Here is a 21,787-nt window from a genome sequence, read left to right as displayed (position 1 = left end):
ATTAAGTGTTGCGAAGCCATTTGCAGGATGTATGAAATGAGAAAAGTGAAAATGAGTGAAGATGGGGAGTTGGAAGGGACTGAGGAGAGGGAACAGATAGGAGGACGTTCTAACATGTTCCAATGTTGAGTTTGGCAGAGAGGGGACGCAGTGCTGAGAGCTTAACTCTCCCTCCAGAGTGAACAACCCATCCACATCGATGAACACATATGGCAGCCATTTTCTGCCAGATTTGACTTTATACTCCAGTGTTAGCTCCAGCAGAGGACAGCACTCAGACACCACACATTAACTCACATTGCTACCATGTCCTTGCATATTCACAATCAGCATTCCTATTTAATTGTTAGTCTATACTTAATCCTTTTTGCTCCTACTGGAAAAAATGGCTTTGTTTAGCTTTGTTTATATCACAGTTATAACCCCTCTTTAGCGTATTATATATAGGCCTTTGTATGTTCTTTTCCTACTTGCCTGACTCTTAACTCTTCCCTGTCAGGACCTGTTTGCCCTGGACGTGGAGGCCTACCGTTACAGTGGGGTGAACATGACTGGCTTTAGGATCCTGAATACGGAGAACAGCCAAGTGGCCTCCATCATAGAGAAGTGGTCCATGGAACGCCTGCAGGCCCCGCCCAAACCTGACTCTGGCCTACTGGACGGCTTCATGACGGTGAGTCATCACTACAGCTACTGTATGAGGCCAATCGGAAATAGCACCCGATTTGCTAACCTCTATTCCCTATAGCTTTTAGTCCATTTCGGACGCAGCAGCTCCTATGATTGGGCTATATGTCTATATCTCTTTGTTGCTCTGCTCTTCTGCAAAGTTCTGAATATGATCATTATGGAATAGGGACTTATGCTGGAAGTGTTACTGCTGTGTGGCAGAGAGATCCATTCCACCGGTAGATTTTTTCCTAGATATTTTAAATATCACATTAGACCTTTGATGGAGTAAGGCAGGAATGTTGTTTGGACGTAGATTATGCTTTCTCTGTGTGTGATTGTTGCCAATGTATTAGCCGTTAGTGAAACAGCCATGCTGTGAGCATCGCCTTCCTGTGAGCATCCAGCCTGTCCCAGAGGACTGAAACACACAACCTCCTGGGTTCCTGGGCTCTGAGCCCTGTGTGATAACGTGGCTCCTGTTGCATGGATCCAACCCCTCTCTGATAACAGCACACAGCCAGTAATGACTGTTCTACAGCAGTCCTGCTACACCGCTACTCTCTGTTATCTGGGAGCACTGCCAAAATATGAACTCACCAGAGACAAGGAGAGAGGGAGGACAGGGAGGGCGAGAGAGTGAGAGTGAGAGAGATGGAGAGAAAGGGAGAGAGATGACTGGAATTAGAGTTCCAGATTCATTCCAGAACAACTGTTAAGGTGCTAAAAGTGACATATGGCTGGACTGACTGGTCATATTCCAGTTGGACAGAAGCGGATGCTGGCTGGGTGTTGATAGCTGTGGATTGCCACTGAGGATAGAGAGCTTCCTTTAAGGTTCAAGGAACCTTGCTGAAGAGTTAGTTCCAAGGGTTGTACTGTATCTTAGACCGGTTTGCCTCTTTGTAAGAGTCTTCTGTTGGATTAGTGGGTCAGTTGTTGGTGCTTCTCTCTGGAGGCCTCCAATAGACTGGGGGCAGTTGATGTATTTCTCTGACACATAGTCAATTGAAACCTAAGGAATCAACTGACTTGGTGCTTTGCCCTCCACACGCATGTACATAAATTAGCTCTCAGATCAATATGTCTCCACTCCACTATTTGTAGTGGCAAGGACAACTGCAAAGCCCTCTATCAGCTGTTTGTGTTCCCCTCTGTTCCTTATGTAGTCTATAAGGCTGGATGAGTATTACTTCATAAGACTGTTATTTTTGGATCAGAGGCATCAGAAGATTTATTCCAGGGGAGGACAGTGCTGTGACCCCGCTCATCAGGGAATTAATGGCATAGTTGGAAGGCGGGGATTGATTCATTAGACAAATGGCAATCAGTCAGCAGCTAATGCATATTGACATGGCGAAAGGTTCCGTAAACGTTTGATTAACGGCTTCATTTGTGAGCTGTATTTACAGTCTTGTGTGCTTAAGTACTGAACCGCTGATGTAACTTATGGACTGGCGATCATGACAGATTACACCCAGAGCAATACAAAGACTCAGCTACTTTTATACACCTCTTTTTCCCGGCCCACTGCTTTCAAAGAGTATTGTTTGAAACCCTATGGAAATGTTGTGTGTTTCTTTGTGTGTATTTGTGTGTTTGTGTGTTGGATGGATACATTTTTTCTACAATGATGTTGGAAATAATGGAGAGTAGATGGAGAACAGTTCAAATCCTATCCACCAAAAAGGGGTGAAGAGGTAGACAAATCCTGGTCCAGGCACCAGGTTTTTAAAACAACTTTTAACACATTGGATTTGACTTTTCTGTGTGATTTAATCCCTGTTCCTCTCCTACTGTTTGATCTGCAGAACAGAGCGCTCCGAGAGATTAGAGAGAGGTGGTCCTCTCCCACCTAGCTTGGCTACAGCCTTGTTATTTTGGCTTAAATTGATCTCAGTGCCTGCCTTATTTGGCTGTGACTCACGAAAGATTCCTGTCGCCTGTAAAACCTCAGAAACAAACCCCAGTGTCAAAGAGAATAATGATCAAACTGACAAATTTTCCTTTTCACCCCAGGATGTTTTCTTCTCCTTCTTCTCTTTTTCTCTGGATTTGTTTGTGTGCTGCAATGCTGAATAATAAAGCTTAATTCTGCACCTCATTCCTTTATGCTACAATTAATCTTCCTTTGGAGAAGGAAGTCCTGCCCTGTCACGGCTTAACACGCATAATGAAAATGACCTAACAAGCCCTACAGGTTCATTAGCATAATTTCTCCTGCTTGCTAATTGCTTTAGCTTCTGTCTGTTTCACTCTGAGGCGGCTAGGCTAATCTCGAGGAGATTCCCAAAACACCCAGGCATGACCATACATCCTACAATTTATCTCTCTGTCTTCAGTTGGAAAGGGGAGGTATTAATTTTTAACCAGCTCTCTCTTTGGGTCAGGGCAGATACCTAACCCCACGATTTGAATGTAGTTGGCCGCTGTTTTGTTTAAGTCAGGAGTTTGAGGAAAAAATGGTGTTGCTGTAATGGACACCTAGCGACCACACCATCAGTAATCATACCAATACTTCCCCCACGAAGAATGATTGACATAGATCCAGGGCAAATTCAAATGGACACGTCTGTGCTACTGGGTGGGATGCCATTTTGTGATTTGCAGCTAGGCTATCATTACATGTCCGGCTATGGGAAATACTTCTCAATAACAGCAGTCAAACACATATGGAATCACATTACTCAACCATCACTCAAACAGCATACACATACATCATATAGAAGACTGAACGACTGGCAGAAACTCTTCCAGATGTGAAGAATGAAACCAGACATAGAAAGAGTATCGAGACAGAGAGAAGAGAGCGGTTGAATGGAGAAGGAGAAAGATTGAGAAAATGGAGGAGAGGGAGAGAGAGAGAGAGAGAGAGAGAGAGAGAGAGAGAGAGAGAGAGAGAGAGAGAGAGAGAGAGAGAGAGAGAGAGAAAGAGAGAGAACAGTGTGGAGAGATTGAGAGAATAATTATTCTGTGCTCTCTTAGTCGTCCCCTCGGCTCAGCGCCTTCTCCTGATCGACCTGTCCATCACGCCGTCACCATGGCGTCTCCGGGGTGATCTCTCTGAGTTGCAGCAAGGGGCGGAGAACATGGCTGCTGCCTGCCGGAGAGGGGTAGCTGACCCTAGCTGGGGTAGCCAGCTAGCAGGCTGCTGGACAAGCCCTGAACACACTTGAACAGCCCTGGACAGACCTGGCCAGCAGGGTCAGCCCCCAATGTCTTCCGACAGATGCCGTCATTCTAACGTGACACGCGTCACCATCGCTCTATCTGACGTTAGACAATGGGTCAGCCCTTAAACAGCCCTGGCAAGCCAGCGAACTCCTGACACAGCCCTGGACAGACCCTGGACAGACCCTGGACAAACCCTGAACAGTCCCTGGACAGACCCTGGACAGGCCCTGGACAGTCCCTGGACAGACCCTGGACAATCCCTGGACAGACCCTGGACAGACCCTGGACAGTCCCTGGACAGACCCCCGGACAGACCCTGGACAGACCCCCGGACAGACCCTGGACAGACCCCCAGACAGACCCCTGGACAGACCCCTGGACAGACCCTGGACAGACCCTGGACAGACCCTGGACAGACCCCCAGACAGACCCCTGGACAGACCCCTGGACAGACCCTGGACAGACCCTGGACAGACCCCCAGACAGACCCCTGGACAGACCCCTGGACAGACCCCCAGACAGACCCCTGGACAGACCCCTGGACAGACCCTGGACAGACCCTGGGATAAGACACATTTTAATCCAGTACTATGACACCCCTCCAATAGAAGTAAGAGCTACTATATGGTAGTGAGCGATATTTCTTTACCAGATATTGGCATCCTCTTCAGTCTTGGTTTTGTAATGAACCCCATTTGAACCCCATTTCTGCACCCCACAGATGAAGCTCCTCTATCTAAGCTGTGGCCGTCTGCCTCTCTCTGTATTTTAGACCAGCTCACTCTTTTCGTGGCTGCGGGTCTTGGATTTGGGATTTGGCGCTGCATCTGTCCACATGCGGGGAGAGGAATTTGGAAGTGGAATATGCGTGGGCATTATTCGGGCAGCTGGTTGGCATGTGTGGTAGCTGGCAGAGACAAGCAGTGCCCCCCTCTTATCCCAAGGCCAGAGGCTCTACTGCCGCTGAGATGACCCAAAACTAGACCAGTCTCATCCTTTATCCCATTCAATACCTCTGCAAAGCACACACTGTGTGGTTTTAGGTCTTCCTATTGGATTGCCGTTTGACAAGCTTTTACTAGATTATACCACAACATTTATTGAAACATCTTGAATGTGAATGGTTAGAAATCCTATTCTTTTGTCCAATCAGTGGAAGCAGACTATAGCCCACTTAAAACGTAGAGCTATAAATAAAGTAGTATGTGTGTCCATTTTGTGTTCTGGCTGAGCTGCTGTCATTTGTTGTTGGCGCTGTGGTGGCTGTGTGTAGCATGCTGATGGTGTGTGTGGGTTTGTGTGTGCAGGTGTGTGTTTTATAGCGCGCGCGCGCGTGTGTGTGTGTGTGTGTGTGTGTGTGTGTGTGTGTGTGTGTGTGTGTGTGTGTGTGTGTGTGTGTGTGTGTGTGTGTGTGTGTGTGTGTGTGTGTGTGTGTGTGTGTGTGTGTGTGTGTGTGTGTGTGTAGCCGGTGTGTGTGTTTGTGTGGAAGCGTAGCCGCTGTCACGTGAAGTGTGCACAGACACGGGGCTGCATTAATAACTATGTGCCCCATGGTATCGCCGCTAGGTACCAGCAGAGACAGGTGTCCCTGGAGATGGGTTACTACGGAAACGGAGTGATAATCTAGATTTTGGAAACAGGGCTGGCATGTCGTCCTCCCCCAATCCCCCATCCCCCACTCTGACATCCCCCTCTCCTCTCCTCTCCTCTCCTCTCCTCTCCTCTCCTCTCCTCTCCTCTCCTCTCCTCTCCTCTCCTCTCCTCTCCTCTCCTCTCCTCTCCTCTCCTCTCCTCTCCTCTCCTCTCCTTTTCACCATCACCCTCTCCTCCATCCACCCCACTCCTCTCTTCTCCTCTATCCCCTTTCCTGTTTCCCTCTCCTCAATTCCCTCTCCTCTCTCTCAGGATCGGCAGGTAGCCTAGTGGTTAAGAGCGTTGGGCCAGTAACCGTTCTGCCCTTGAGCAATGCAGTTAACCCCCAACAGCGGATTAAGGCAGCCTCCCGCACTTCTCTGATTCAGAGGGGTTGGGTTAAATGTGGAAGACACACACAACTGACTAGGTCTCCTCTCCTCCAGGTACTGCTGCCAGCTCCACACATCATCCCACTGCTCCCCTGAGAGCTATGAGCCATGTTACTCTCTCCCACTATCAAACTTCTACTCTCAGTCTGAACCATGTGAAATATCTCCATGTTAAGGATCTGACTCTATATCTAACTCTTATAATCCCCCCCCCCCCCCTATACACTGAGTGTACAAAACATTAGGAACTCCTTCTTAATATTGAGTTGCACCCCCTTTTGCCCTCAGAGCAGCCTCAATTCGTCGGGGCATGGAATCTATAAGGTGTCGAAAGCATTCCACAGGGATGCTGGCCCATGTTGACTCCAATGCTTCCCACAGTTTTGTTAAGTTGGCTGGATGTCCTTTGGGTGGTTGACCATTCTTGATAAACACGGCAGACTGTTGAGTGTGAAAAACCAAGCAGCGTTGCAATTCTTGACACACTCAAACCGGTGCATCTGGCATCTACTACCATACCCCGTTGAAAGTCACTTAAATCTTTTGTCTTGCCCATTCACCCTCTGAATGGTACACATACACAATCCATGTCTCAATTGTCTCAAGGCTTAAAAAACCTTCTTTAACCTGCCTCCTCCCCTTCATCTACACTGATTGAACTTGGTCAGTCTATGTCATGGAAAGAGCAGATGTTCCTAATGTTTTGTACACTCAGTGTATGTAATCTCATTTGAACTCAGGACAGAATTGACAAATGTGAATATCTATTTGACTGTCTGCATACCATCAGTATCCTACATACTGATGGTATGTTCCCATGTGTATGTTCCCATGTGTATGACAACAAAACCCATTTTGTCATCATCCTCCCTCACCTTTCCTCATCCTCCCTCTCCCTCTCCTTTCCTCATCCTCCCTCTCCTTTCCTCATCCTCCCTACCTTTTTACTCCTCATCCTCCCTCTCCTTCCATCACCCTCCCTCTCTTTGCCTCATCCTCCCCCTCCTTTCCTCATCCCCCCTCTTCTTTCCTCATCCTCCCTCTCCTTTGCTCATCCTCTCATTTCCTCATCCTCCCTCCCTCCCTCTCCTTTCCTCATCATCCCCCTCTTTTCCTCACCCTCGCTCTCTTTTCCTCATCCTCCCTCTCCTTTCCTCATCCTCGCTCTCTTTTCCCCATCCTCCTCTCCTTTCCTCATCCTCCCTCCCTCTCCTTTCCTCATCCTCCCTCTCCTTTCCTCATCCTCTCCTTTCCTCATCCTCCCTCCCTCTCCTTTCCTCATCATCCCCCTCTTTTCCTCACCCTCGCTCTCTTTTCCTCATCCTCCCTCTCCTTTCCTCATCCTCCCTCTCCTTTCCTCATCCTCTCCTTTCCTCATCCTCCCTCCCTCTCCTTTCCTCATCATCCCCCTCTTTTCCTCACCCTCGCTCTCTTTTCCTCATCCTCCCTCTCCTTTCCTCATCCTCACTCTCGTTTCCCCATCCTCCTCTCCTTTCCTCATCCTCCCTCCCTCTCCTTTCCTCATCCTCCCTCTCCATTCCACATCCTCCCCCTCTTTTCCTCATCCTCACTCTCTTTTCCCCATCCTCCTCTCCTTTCCTCATCCTCCCTCCCTCTCCTTTCCTCATCCTCCTCTCCTTTCCTCATCCTCCTCTCCTTTCCTCATCCTCCCTCCCTCTCCTTTCCTCATCCTCCCTCTCCATTCCACATCCTCCCCCTCTTTTCCTCATCCCCCTCTCCTTTCCTCATCCTCCCTATCCTTTCCTCATCCTCCCTCTCCTTTCCTCATCCTCCTCTCATTTCCTCATCCTCCCTCCCTCTTCTTTCCTCATCCTTGTCTTCTCTCTCCTTTCCTCATCCTTCCCCTCCTTTCCTCATCATCCCACTCATTTCCTCATCCCCCTCTCCTTTCCTCATCCTCCCTATCCTTTCCTCATCCTCCCTCTCCTTTCCTCATCCTCCCTCTCCTTTCCTCATCCTCCTCTCCTTTCCTCATCCTCCCTCCCTCTCCTTTCCTCATCCTCGTCTTCCCTCTCCTTTCCTCATCATCCCACTCCTTTCTTCACCCTCCCTCTCATTTCCTTATCCTCCCTTTCCTTTCCTTTCCTCATCCTCATCCTCCATCTCCTTTCTTCACCCTCCCTCTCCTTTCCTCATCCTAACTCTCCTTTCCTCATCCTCCCTCCCTCCCTCTCCTTTCCTCATCATCCATCCCTCTCCTTTCCTCATCCTCATCTTCCCTCTCCTTTCCTCATCCTTCCTCTCCTCTCCTTTCCTCATCCTCATCTTCCCTCTCCTTTCCTCATCCTTCCCCTCCTTTCCTCATCATCCCGCTCCTTTCCTCATCATCCCACTCATTTTCTCATCCTCCCTCTCCTTTCCTCATCCTCCCTGTCATTTTCTCATCATCCTTCTCTTTTTCAAAATGTCCCTGTCTTTTAAGTGTTTCTGACGTTGCATCTGTAATGAGCTGCTGGTCTCAGACCGGCTCAACTCCAGTCAGCATCACGAGCCATCATTAGATCAGCTACCCGCAGTGTACTGCTCCCAGCCATGTGCTGCACCCTGATTAAACACAGCGACACTGGCAGATCTCGAGAGCCAGAGTTACTGTAGATCCAACACTGACGAGAGCTCTTAGTGAGGCGGGTAGAGGGAAAGCGAGAGAGAGAGAAGGAAAAGAAGAAAGAGAGAGAGAGAGAGAAAGAGAAAGAGGGAAGAGAGGAGAGAGAGAGAGAGAGAGGTGGGAGAGAGAGAGAGGGAGAGGGAGAGAGGGGGGGGAGTGAAGGAGAAAGAGAGAGAGAGAAAGAGACAAATAAAATAAAATGTTATTTGTCACATGCTTCATTAACAACAGGTGTTGACTAACAGTGAAATGCTTAGTTAATGGCCCTTCTCAACAATGCAGAGAGAAACATATATAGAAATAGTAGAACAAACATTATAATAACACAAGGAATAAATACACAGTGAATAACGATACCGTGGCTGTATGCAGAGAAAGGAAGAGAGATAGCGAGAGAGAGAAAGAAAGTCAGAGGATGGATGAAAGAAACGCTGGAGAAAAAGCAGCGATTGACATTGCCATGTCTATAGAGTAAGTGAAGAGATCATTTCCAAAACGTTACATCCACCATTTTTTCACATTTGTGTTTTTTCATCAGAAATGATTGTTTATGGGTATAAAATCAAATCAAATTTGATTTGTCACATACACATGGTTAGCAGATGTTAATGCGAGTGTAGCGAAATGCTTGTGCTTCTAATCATGTGTGTGTAAAATATTTATGTTCTCAGATTTTTTATTCATAGATTTGAGATGTGTATTAAAATGTGTTTTTTTGCAAAACACTATATATCCATTGTTTAGCTGGAATGGAATGTTTGTATCCTGTATATTTGACTGTGATATGTGGTTGTCTCACCTAGCAATCTTAAGGTCAAGTCGCTCTGCATAAGAGCATCTGCTAAATGACTTCAATGTAAAATGTTAACAGTTTACATACAGATCGCGTGTTACAGTATTGATTCATTTTTTTTTTATATTGATGTTACAAATGTATCATTTGTACAGTTCTTAATAAAAATGTAGTTATTTGTTACATTTGACTGTGTAAAACCTACTGAGCAGTACTAGTTATTTCTCTGAGCGGATATATAGCGTTTTGCAAAAACACTTTATTTTTCTCTCTGAAATGAACCCATCAAGTGATAGGTTTCAAACAAATATATATCTGTCATTGAAAAACCCCATGGCATGATTAGATAGTGAAAAAACACACCAATCTCTTTCATAAGTTCTTTAATCAATAAAAGCTAATTTACCAACATTTCAGAAAATGGATATACAATGTTTTGCAAAGAAACTCTTCAAGTATAGTTCAAGGCGACATCCAGCGTCATAACAGGGCACAGCTTTATAACAGAGAGAGACTGTGGCAGGTAAAGGGATTCACCTTTCCTCCTCTGCAGAATGACCTCAATGTATTGCTGCACTCAAAGCTCCGTACAGTCTTGAATCCTGTTCCATTTGCTTTGACATTCATCTAGACAGTATATATACTAACCTTTGTTGAAGGTCATTGTAAACAGCAAGACACGTGGTATGCCTATCATGTTAGACGTTGTTCAAATTTCAAACATGTTCAATTTCCGTGTTTGGTATTTTAAACATTACACAAAAATTGCTGCTCGTATCATTTTACATATATTTTAGCCACATCCTGTATAACCGATGCTCATTATAAACATACATACTAAACTGTAGCTCCGCTCAGAGAGCCCTTGGAGCAGATTCCTCTTCTTGCTCATTATCTATCGTTGTTGGGGAAACCACCACATTCAGTTGAGTGTTTAAGGCTATTATTTCTCCTGATGCTGTGTCTTAGTCACACCACGCTGGATTCTGCTAGTTAAGCACTCTGGTTCTGCGCACTCTGGTTCTGCGCACGCACGCACGCACGCACGCACGCACGCACGCACACACACACACACACACACTGTATAGCTCTCTGCTATGCGGCTTCATGTCTGTAGTCTGCAGCAGACCCTATTCAAGACTGGCCTGGGCAGCATTTGTATGCCTGACAGAGTGGGGCTCTTTTTAATTGGAAAAGCTCCTCTTAAAGACTTAAAAACTAATTTATGTTCCTGAGAGCTGAGATCAAATGGTACGCAGGAGGGAGGAGGGGGGTGAGAGGGGTTGAGGGGGGGTGCAGGGAGAAGAGAGGGGGAGGAGGGGGGAGAGATCACAGGGGGTCGGCTATATGTCAAGTCCACTCAGAGCTGGGTTGGAGAAGGGAGGCTAAACCCCCATCTCTTTATCACTGTAATACTGTAACCACATTGGACCTCAGAAACTGCAACATTTCAACATCTCACTACACCCACACTATGTGTGTGGCACCGCCTTTACTGCACTGCACTGTCAGGACTAATCTCACTCACATAATCTGAACAGTTGACACTCACACAGGGTTTATGGTAAGAATGAGCTATATAGATAACACAGATTATGATATTAAACTAATCTAGTTCTCACACAATAATACACATTCAAGTGTTCACTCTCATCAGTAACCACAGCGTTCTCTCGGAATTACCCATGATGCAGTGTTTTGATCAAATCAAATCAAAGTTTATTTGTCACGTGCGCCGAATACAACAGTGATATTCTTACTTACAGGCTCTAACCAATAGTGCAAAAAAGGTGTTAGGTGAACAATAGGTAGGTAAATAAATAAAACAACAGTAAAAAGACAGGCTATACACAGTAGCGAGGCTATAAAAGTAGCGAGGCTACATACAGACACCGGTTAGTCAGGCTGATTGAGGTAGTATGTACTGTACATGTAGATATGGTTAAAGTGACTATGCATATATGATGAACAGACAGTAGCAGTAGTGTAAAAGAGGGGTTGGCGGGTGGTGGGTGGCGGAACACAATGCAGATAGCCCGATTAGCCAATGTGTAGGAGCACTGGTTGGTCGGTCCAATTACGGTAGTATGTACATGAATGTGTAGTTAAAGTGACTATGCATATATGATAAACAGAGAGTAGCAGCAGCGTAAAAAGAGGGGTTGGGGGGGTTGGGGGGGACTCACAATGCAAATAGTCCGTGTAGCCATTTGATTACCTGTTCAGGAGTCTCATGACTTGGGGGTAAAAACTGTTGAGAAATATTTTTGTCCTAGACTTGGCACTCCGGTACCACTTGCCATGCGGTAGTAGAGAGAACAGTCTATGACTGGGGTGGCTGGGGTCTTTGACAATTTTTAGGGCCTTCCTCTGACACCGCCTGGTGTAGAGGTCCTGGATGGCAGGCAGCTTTGCCCCAGTGATGTACTGGGCCGTACGCACTACCCTCTGTAGTGCCTTGTGGTCGGAGGCCGAGCAATTGCCGTACCAGGCAGTGATGCAACCAGTCAGGATGCTCTCGATGTTGCAGCTGTAGAACCTTTTGAGGATCTCAGGACCCATGCCAAATCTTTTTAGTTTCCTGAGGGGGAATAGGCTTTGTCGTGCCCTCTTCACGACTGTCTTGGTGTGTTTGGACCATTCTAGTTTGTTGGTGATGTGGACACCAAGGAACTTGAAGCTCTCAACCTGCTCCACTACAGCCTCGTGGATGAGAACGGGGGTGTGCTCGGTTCAGGGATGTAATGTTGCTGTGAGCCACGGGTGAGTCAGGTATAAACCTGCAGCTGCTCAGACATGTGCACACACACATGCACATAAACACACATGCCTGTACAAAGAGAGCTCAAAAACAAGGCCTCTGGGCTACCTTCCTCCTCTTCAAAACAAAAAGACATCAGACAGCCAAAGGGAATCTGATGGCATGGTCTCACTTTGACTCTTTTCTTACCTTGAATGAAAAGGCCTCTCATCAGACAGCTGCTCACAGGGCTTCTTTAGGTGTTATAGAGCAGAGACATTCTTCTTCTATTCAATCCCTTGCCTCCAGGATTATAGGCAGGGCCTGGAGGACATTTTCTTAGTTGTTTGAATGAATTATATCCAATACGAGGTCACAGTCGTTAGAATACAGGATCGGGTGATGAGCCACTATGATAAACATCTTATGCAAAAGTCCATAAGAAAAGACAACACCACAGTCCTAGCTTTGCGATGGATATTATCCAATTCACATTTATTCTGGCAATAGTATCAAGAATGTGTAAAGACGTGCCGCAAATTTACTGTTAGGCTCACAATGACTGACTCACAAGAGCTGGAGGTTTAGAATAGACTGTCTATTCAAAATCCTCGTCCAAGTCCCCCTAACAACACATCTCGCGCACGCCAAGCTAACATTGGACTATTATTAGACCTCTGTTATGTAAATTAAAGTTCACTTAGAAAATAACACTACCTTATGTACTGTGGGCAAACAGATGACCTGTCCAATTCAACATTTGGTTACATTTTGAAGTGTAATGTAGTCTTGGATGACCAGTTCAATTCCACATTGGTATGGTTCTTAAACATAATGTATAATGGTCCTGTCATATTGTCCTGAGGGTCAAATAAGGGATGGGGTCATAAAGGGTCAGAGTTCAGAGTTAATGAAATTGCCCCAGTGCTCCCTCCTTGCAGTCAGTGTCCTCTTATTAAAGAGAGAAAATCAATTAGGCAGATTAACTATTTAGTCACAATCCAGGATCCTATTCCTATTCATTAGGCACCAAACGGAAGAAAACGGACTGAAACGGGGAAGGATCACCAGAACAGGTCCAATCAGAAACGCTTGTTTTTGTTTTCCTTTTCAAAATGTTTTGCGACAGTGTGTCCAAATGAATAGGACCAGGTGTCCAATCTGCCCTGTGGGTCCTGTCTGTACTGGGGTGGGGGAAAGAATAGGGAAGGGGGCTCTAGCAGAAATGAAGAGAGACAATAAAATAGACAGACAGCAAGAATGTGAAGCAGCTTGATCTTGAGACTCTTCTTCTTTTTACAAGATGGGATTTTCACGGAACATGAAAGCAAACTCACTCAGCTACAGTCAAAGTACCTGAAGGTATAAAAACCAAAGCTTACCTCTCTTAAATAAATCTTAGAAAGGAACAAACCATTTTTCTTCCTTTTTCTTCCAGTTGCCGCTGCTGCTTTTAGACTGTACTCCTCCAGTGGGAGTGTGACAGTGCAGTGAAGTGAAAAGGTTTTGCTCAGCCTGCGGCGATTCCTCATGGTAGCAACCTGATGGCAGGCGACGGTGATCTGCTAGACTCTGTGTTTGCATTTGTGTGAGTGTGTGTGTGTGTGTGTGTGTGTGTGTGTGTGTGTGTGTGTGTGTGTGTGTGTGTGTGTGTGTGTGTGTGTGTGTGTGTGTGTGTGTGTGTGTGTGTGTGTGTGTGTGTGTGTGTGTGTGTGTGTGTGTGTGTGTGTGTGTGTGTGTGTGTGTGCACACATTGCTGCAACCTCTGGGAGACAAGTCTCTAGTTAGGTGTGAGATGTGAGATCTGTTCAGTGTGGATTACAGGAGAGCAAGAAGTGAGAGAAGTGGAGTATGACATTATAGATTTTGTTATTTTCAGAAAGGACCTTAAGAGAGGAGCTAAAATTAGCAGCTGTGTGATGTAATGTGTTTTTGACCAACAGCCAACAACATCTTACATCTATTTGTGGGCACAGCTAATAATACAACAACTTCTGCTTGGAGGTTTTTATGAGCTTCATCTATGAGTAATTCCTGGATCTCTGTGCAGTCAAGAGAGACACATTTGTGTTTCTATGATGTTCGTCCATCACACACTGTTCACCTCAAGACAAAACAAGCCATACTAAGACCATATTGGGCTCAAAGAACTCTCCTGAGAGTACAAATAATCCTGCCAGTCCTGGGGTAATTCACACACCCGTTCAGACCTCTGCTCTCCCCGGCTAATTACTTTTACCCTAACTATCACAAAACTCTGCTGTTTTTCAATCAGTTTCCCTGCTCCCTGTTTTAAAGTCATAAAGCCGGATGACTCTCCTCATGAGTTTGGCTATTAAGGAGAAGAGAAAATGAACTAGATAATCTGGGTAGAGGAGGTCTATTTGTTTGTGTGTGTGTGTGTGTGTGTGTGTGTGTGTGTGTGTGTGTGTGTGTGTGTGTGTGTGTGTGTGTGTGTGTGTGTGTGTGTGTGTGTGTGTGTGTGTGTGTGTGTGTGTGTGTGTGTGTGTGTGTGTGTGTGTGTGTGTTTGTGTGTGTGTGTGTGTGTGCCTGGGTGCCTGTGTCTGTGTGCGCGTGCGTGTGCACCAGGTAGGATGACTCTATCAAGTCCCTAATGGAGAAACCCTGCTGGGGGGAGGTACTTGTCGTCTGGAAGAAGGTAGTGAGAGGGAGCACAGACCTACATTACAAGCCCAAATGGCCCTATTGTGAACACGCAGTGGAAAAACTGCCCATGCTAGATTAGATAACCTAGGGCCCTCAACAACAACAATGAGGATGTGTGTGTGTGTGTGTGTGTGTGAGAGAGAGAGAGAGAGAGAGAGAGAGAGAGAGAGAGAGAGAGAGAGAGAGGGTATAAAAACTGGGTGAGAGGCAATGACATTAAATGTGTGACTGAAAACAGATGATTTCCTATTTAACACTCCATTGAGTTCCCCCATTATTCTGGGTCCTGGCTGGAGCCATGATGGTGGCAGTAGTTTCCCCCTGGTTCACAATAACAGCCATCTGCAGCCACACACTGCTGCTTCAATTTCCCCACAATGGAGCCACTGAGAATATCAGACATGCTGCAGTCCACTGGAGTGTGCGTGTACACTGGAGTGTGTGTCTATGTTTGTGTGTGGGTGTGTGTCTGTGTGTGTGCACAGTACCCTGCCCGACAGACTAACAGCAATCAACAGCCCACCCATCACCATCTCAGTAATAGAGAGAATGGGTTCAATAGGCGACATTGTCAACAGATGTTTTCTGTGGAAATGATCTTGCAGTGAAAATTGGAGGGACTTTTCATTTTCTAGTTTGACAGAATAGCATCCAGTAATGGAGGAGTAGAGGGAGAGAGGGGAAGAGGGAGAGAGGGGAAGGGGAATAGAGGGACCGAGGGAGAGAGGGGAAGAGGAATAGAGGGAGAGAGGGGAAGAGGGAGAGGAGGAGAGAGGGGAAGAGGGAGAGAGGGGAAGAGGGAGAGAGGGAGAGATGGGAAGAGAAGGAGAGAGGGGAAGAGGGAGAGAGGGAGAGATGGGAAGAGTAGAAGAGGGAGAGAGGGGAAGAGGAATAGAGGGAGAGAGGGCGAGAGGGGAAGAGAAGGAGAGAGGGGAAGAGGGAGAGAGGGAGAGAGGGGAAGAGGAATAGAGGGAGAGAGGGAGAGAGGGGAAGAGGAATAGAGGGAGAGAGGGAGAAAGGGGAAGAGGAATAGAGGGAGAAAGGGGAAGAGGAATAGAGGGAGAGAGGGGAAGAGGGAGAGAAGGAGAGCGGGGAAGAGGGAGAGAAGGAGAGAGAGGAAGAGGGAGAGAGGGAGAGAGGGGAAGAGGGGAAGAGGGAGAGAGGGAGAGAGGGAGAGAGGGGTAGAGGAATAGAGGGAGAGAGCAGAAGAGGGAGAGAAGGAGAGAGGGTGAGAGCTTTTCATGTTCGCTTCACACACATTGTGTCTGATTCTGGTGTGTGGTAACAGACTGTAATGGTGGACCAGAATTTAATGATTTGTTTTTCCTGTTTAATAAAACCCATAGACCCAGAAACAAATACCAACAGGTACCAGGTAGCAGTTTTAATGTGTGCACAAGTCTTAGTAATACTATCACAGTCAAGGAAGGGGAAACACACACATCCATCAATGTGCTTGGGCGCGTGAGCTCTTGAGAGGAGGGAAAAGGAGAGAGAAAGAAGAGAGAGAAAGTGTAAGAGAAAGAGAGATAGAAAGAGCAAGAGAGAGACAGAGAGGCAGACAGAGAGATGGTGGGAGGGAGAAGGAGAGAGAGAGAAAGGGATAGCCAGATGGAGAGATGGTGGGAGACGGGGGAATGTGACACCGAGACTGTGTGGAGGATAATGAGACACAGTGGCAGCCTGGGCCTCGGTATGCTTTAGGACTGTTTGCCAAACAATGAGGCCCTGCAAACCCAATTAAAGGGCAGATTTCCCCCAGGAAGAAAGAAAATGTGAAATTATCCCTGCTTGTTAAACCTGTCACTTCATTTCAATCAAATTATTACTTATGATCCCAGGGACCTCTCGGCTAATTGTTTTTCTCTCTCTCTCTCTCCTCTGTTTAGATTTTAGTGACAGGAAGAGGCTGTTCTGTGTCTGGTGAATGGGTTTATCATAGATAGCAGAGCATTTACTATTAGATGTGTGTCTGACTTCAGATGCATCATTTCTCTACTGTGGTTTACGGCCAATATTTATTGTGAAGTGAACTACACTGTGAACCTTTTTTACAGTAGCAGTGTCAGCAGTAGGGGCTATATTTAGATGGTTGTACTTTGTATTTCTCGATGGCTGATTATCGAGGTCCACATTTTTCCCTTTTGCATCCGTTTCTTTTTTCATGCGTCTTTTCTGTTGGTTATTGTGATGTGTCAAAGCTACATTTTGCTGTTAACAGACAGACAAAGAACTTTAATGTTCCATTGGATTATCACAGTCACATTGTGTTGATATACTTAACTGTTGTGGCCTTGTGCTCCACAGAGAGCAACGAGGAGTAAGTAAGTAAGCTATCCATAGACAGACAGAGGCTCTAAGGTGGTTGACTACAGTGACATAGAGCTGCTATCCATCGACAGACAGAGGTTCTAAAGTAGTTGACTACAGTGACATAGAGCTGCTATCCATAGACAGACAGAGGTTCTAAAGTAGTTGACTACAGTGACATAGAGCTGCTATCCATAGACAGACAGAGGTTCTAAGGTAGTTGACTACAGTAACATAGAGCTGCTATCCAAAGACAGGTTTTAAGGCTTTAGAGTTGTTGACTCCCAGCCTGGACATCAGAGCGATGTCAACTTACCAACATTACAACCAGGAATACGAATTTCCTGAAGTGGATCATTTGTTCGCACCACCACCCAGGGCATTTGATCTGATTCCAGAGTCCGACCCAAAACAACGTCACCGCAGAAGAGGTAGACGGAGTGGCCTTCTGGTCAGACTTCGGAGGCGTGCACACCACCCACTGCTTCCGAGTATAATGTCCAGTTTATAGATAACAAGGTAGACGAAATTAGGGCAAGGGTTGCTTTCCAGAGAGACATCAGGGATTGTAACATCCTCTGTTTCACGGAAACATGGATCTCTCGGGATATGTTGTCGGAGTCGGTACAGCCACCAGGATTCTTTATGCGTCGCGCCTACATAAATAACATCTCTCTGGGAAGAAGAAGGGCGGTGGTGTATGCTTCATGATTAACGACTCATGGTGTAATCGTAACAATATACAGGAACTCAAGTCCTTTTGTTCACCTGACCTAGAATTCCTCACACTCAAATGCCGACCTTATTACCTTCCAAGATAATTCTGTCCGGTTATTGTCACAGCCGTGTATATCCCCCTCAAGCCAATACCACGACGGCCCTCAAGGAATTTCACGGGACTCTATGCAAACTGGGAACCATATATCCCGAGGCTGCATTTATTGGAGCTGGGGATTTTAACAAAGCAAATTTGAGAACAAGGCTACCAAAATTCTGTCAGCATATTGATTGTAGCACTCATACGGGCAATACACTGGATCACTGCTACTCTAACTTCCGCGATGCATATAAGGCCCTCCCCCGCCCTCCTTTCGGGAAATCTGACCATGACTCCATTTTGCTCCTCCCCTCCTATAAGCAGAAACTCAAACAGGATGTACCCGTGACAAGAACTATTCAGCGCTGGTCTGACCAATCGGAATCAAGATTGTTTTGATCATGCGGACTGGGACATTATCAGAGGAGCCTCAGACAATAATATTGATTTATATGCTGATTCGGTGAGTGAGTTTATAAGAAAGTGAATTGGAGATGTTGTACCCACTGTGACTATTAAAACCTACCCTAACTAGAAACCGTGGATAGATGGCGGCATTCGCGCAAAACTGAAAGTTTGAACCACCGCATTTAACCATGGGAATATGGCTGAATACAAACAGTGTAGTTATTCCCTCTGCATGGCAATCAAACAAGCGGAATGTTGGTATAAGGACAAAGTGGAGTCACAATTCAATGGCTCAGACACGAGACGTATGTGGCAGGGTCTGCAGGCAATCACGGTATACAAAAAGAAAACCAGCCACGTCACGGTCTTGCTTCCAGACAAACTAAACAACTTCTTTGCCCACTTTGAGGATAATACAGTGCCCCTGACGCGGCCCGCTACCAATGACTGCGGGCTCTCCCTCTCCTTCTCCGTGGCCGACGTGAGTAAGACATTTAAACAGGTTAACCCTCGCAAGGCTGCTGGCCCAGATGGCATCCCTAGCCGCGTCCTCAGAGCATGCACAGACCAGCTGGCTGGTGTGTTTACGGGCATATTCAATCTCTCCCTATCCCAGTCTGCTGTCCTCACATGCTTCAAGATGGCCACCATTGTTCCTGTAACCAAGAAGGAAAAGGTAACTTAACTAAATGACTATTGCCCCGTAGAAATCACTTCTGTCATCAGGAAGTGCTTTGAGAGGCTAGTCAAGGATCATATCACCTCCACCTTACCTGCCACCTTATACCCACTTAATTTTGCATACCTCCCCAAAAGGTCCACAGACAATGCAATTGCCATCACACTGCACACTGCCCTATCCCATCTGGACAAGAGGAATACCTATGTAAGAATGCTGTTCATTGACTACAGCTCAGCATTCAACACCATAGCACCCTTCAAGCTCATCATTAAGCTTGAGAAACTGGGTCTCAACCCCGCCCTGTGCAATTGGGTCCTGGACTTCCTGATGGGCCGCCACTAGGTGAAGGTAGGAAACAACATCTCCACTTCGCTGATCCTCAACACTAGGGCCTCACAAGGGTGCGTGCTCAGCCCCCCCTCAGCCCCCGTGCTCAGCCCCCCTGTACTCCCTATTCACCCATGACTGCGTGGCCATGCACGCCTCCAACTCAATCATCAAGTTTGCAGATGACACAACAGTAGTAGGCTTGATCACCAACAATGACGATACAATCTATAGGGAAGAGGTGAGGGCACTCTGAGTGTGGTGTCAGGAAAACAACCTCTCACTCAACATCAACAAAACAAAGGAGATGATCGTGGACTTCAGGAAACAGCAGAGCGAGCACCCCCCTATCCACATCGACTGGACAGCAGTGGAGAAGGTGGAAAGTATTCAGCTCCTCGATGTACACATCATGGACAAACTGAAATGGTCTACCCACACAGTATGTTATTCAGGAGGCTGAATAAATTTGGCTTGCCACCTAAAACCCTCACAAACTTTTACATATGCACAATTGAGAGCAACCTGTCAGGCTGTATCACCACCTGGTATGGCAACTGCACCACCCACAACCGCAGGGCTCTCCAGAGGGTTGTGCGGTCTGCACAAAGCATCACAGGAGGCAAACTACCTGCCCTCCAGGAAACCTACACCACCCAGTGTCACAGGGAGGCCAAAAAGACCATCAAGGACAACATCCACCCGAGCCACTGCCTGTTCAACCCGCTACCATCCAGAAGGCGAGGTCAGTACAGGTGCATCAAAGCTGGGACCGAGAGACTGAAAAACAGCTTCTATTTCAAGGCCACCAGACTGTTAAACAGCCGTCACTAACACAGAGAGGCTGCTGCCTACATACAGACTTGAAATCATTGGCCACTCTAACAAATGGACCACTTGTCACTTTATTAATGCCACTTTAATAATAATGTTTACATATCTTGCATTACTCATCTCATATGTATATACTGTATTTTTATACCATCTATTGCATCTTGCCTATGCCGCTCGGTCATCGCTCATCCACATACTTATATGTACATATTCTTATTCCATCCCTTAGATTGTGTATTAGGTAGTTGTTGTGGAATTTTTTGATTGCTTGTTAGATATTACTGCATTGTCGGAACTAGAAGCACAAGCATTTCGCTACACTCGCAATAACATCTGTTAACCATGTGTATGTGACCAATAAAATTAGATTTGATTTGATTTGATTGTATCACTAATGAAAGACTTCTGTGATTACATATGGAGGAAGAAGAGCAGATCAGTTGCTCTGAATGAGCACTGTTTTGATATTGAGAGAAAGGCCTTCCTGAAAGCCACAAAGAGCTACGCTCCAGCAGTAAATCAACCCTATAACTATTGCAGAGGGAAAAAGGGTCTCGTCTTGAATTGACTTACTCCATGAGAGAGTTTGGAGAGATGAGTTCACACATACTGTATCATCTAGATGCGCACACACGCACACATACACACACACACGCACACACACTGCCCATGGAATACGAGAATGCAAGGCTTATTGTGTACATTATTTAAAGTTACTGTAGAAACACAATCACTGTTTAAACTTACTATAGTAGCACAAAAATCCTTGCATCTATCGGGACACACATGCCAGCCTACAGATCAATTCAAATCAAATCAAATCACATTTTATTTGTCACCTGCTTCATAAACAATAGGTGTGGAGTAAAAGTGAAATACTTACTTACGGGCCCTTTCCCAACAATGCAAAAATGTAAATAAAAAATAGAAATAGTGACAATAAATACACAGTGAATAAGGAATAATGTACATATAGTGTACGTATAGTGGGGGTAAAGAGAACTAGGCAACAGGATTGTGAAAGTGTGTGTGTGTGTGTGTGTGTGTGTGTGTGTGTGTGTGTGTGTGTGTGTGTGTGTGTGTGTGTGTGTGTGTGTGTGTGTGTGTGTGTGTGTGTGTGTGTGTGTGTGGGTGTGTGTTGGGGTGTCAGTGAGTGTGTGGATAGAGTCCAGTGTGTGCCCATACTGTCAGTCTATCTGACACAGATCACTAAGAAACATGCCTCCGATTCCTGCAGACAGATATTTCTATCGTGAATACTTCCAAAGAGGTTCCCTCGGCAGTCTTCAATCTTCCCACCCTGAGGAAATCTGGAGCAGAGGATTAGCTTTTCTAATTTGTGAATTGAAACTTGCGTCATTGTCTCCATTTAATCAGGACCTTGTTTCAGACTAGCAACAAAAAAAGCCTGAGGAAGGAAGGAAGGGAAGGCAGAGAGAGAGAGGGAGAAACACACAGTGGTGTATTATAGAGAAATGGATTAAAAATAATATCATATCACACTCTGTTGAAAAGAGGCCTAATCTGGTGGAGGAGAATGGAAGGAAGACTCCATTGAATAGAAGAATAATTAAGGGAAATCTATTACGGCTTTGCTAATGAATTTAAATAGGAAGAGATCCATCTCTCCAAGGTAACTATGGGCTCCATGAGAAGATAGTAGAGCTGAAGAAATCATCACTTCACTGTTAATGTCTAAAGCTGTACAGCGCATGG

At 46.0% G+C, this 21,787-nt stretch overlaps 1 pseudogene; it reads left to right on the top strand.

The window, feature by feature from the left end:
• The window catches only part of LOC139573487 (glutamate receptor ionotropic, kainate 2-like), a 218,739-nt pseudogene that overhangs the window by 93,902 nt on the left and 103,050 nt on the right, over positions 1–21,787 (top strand).

The sequence above is a fragment of the Salvelinus alpinus genome, chromosome 4, assembly GCF_045679555.1.
Source record: "Salvelinus alpinus chromosome 4, SLU_Salpinus.1, whole genome shotgun sequence".
In the NCBI taxonomy this organism is placed as follows: Eukaryota; Metazoa; Chordata; class Actinopteri; order Salmoniformes; family Salmonidae; genus Salvelinus; species Salvelinus alpinus.
This window is presented reverse-complemented; position numbering and strand designations above follow the sequence as displayed.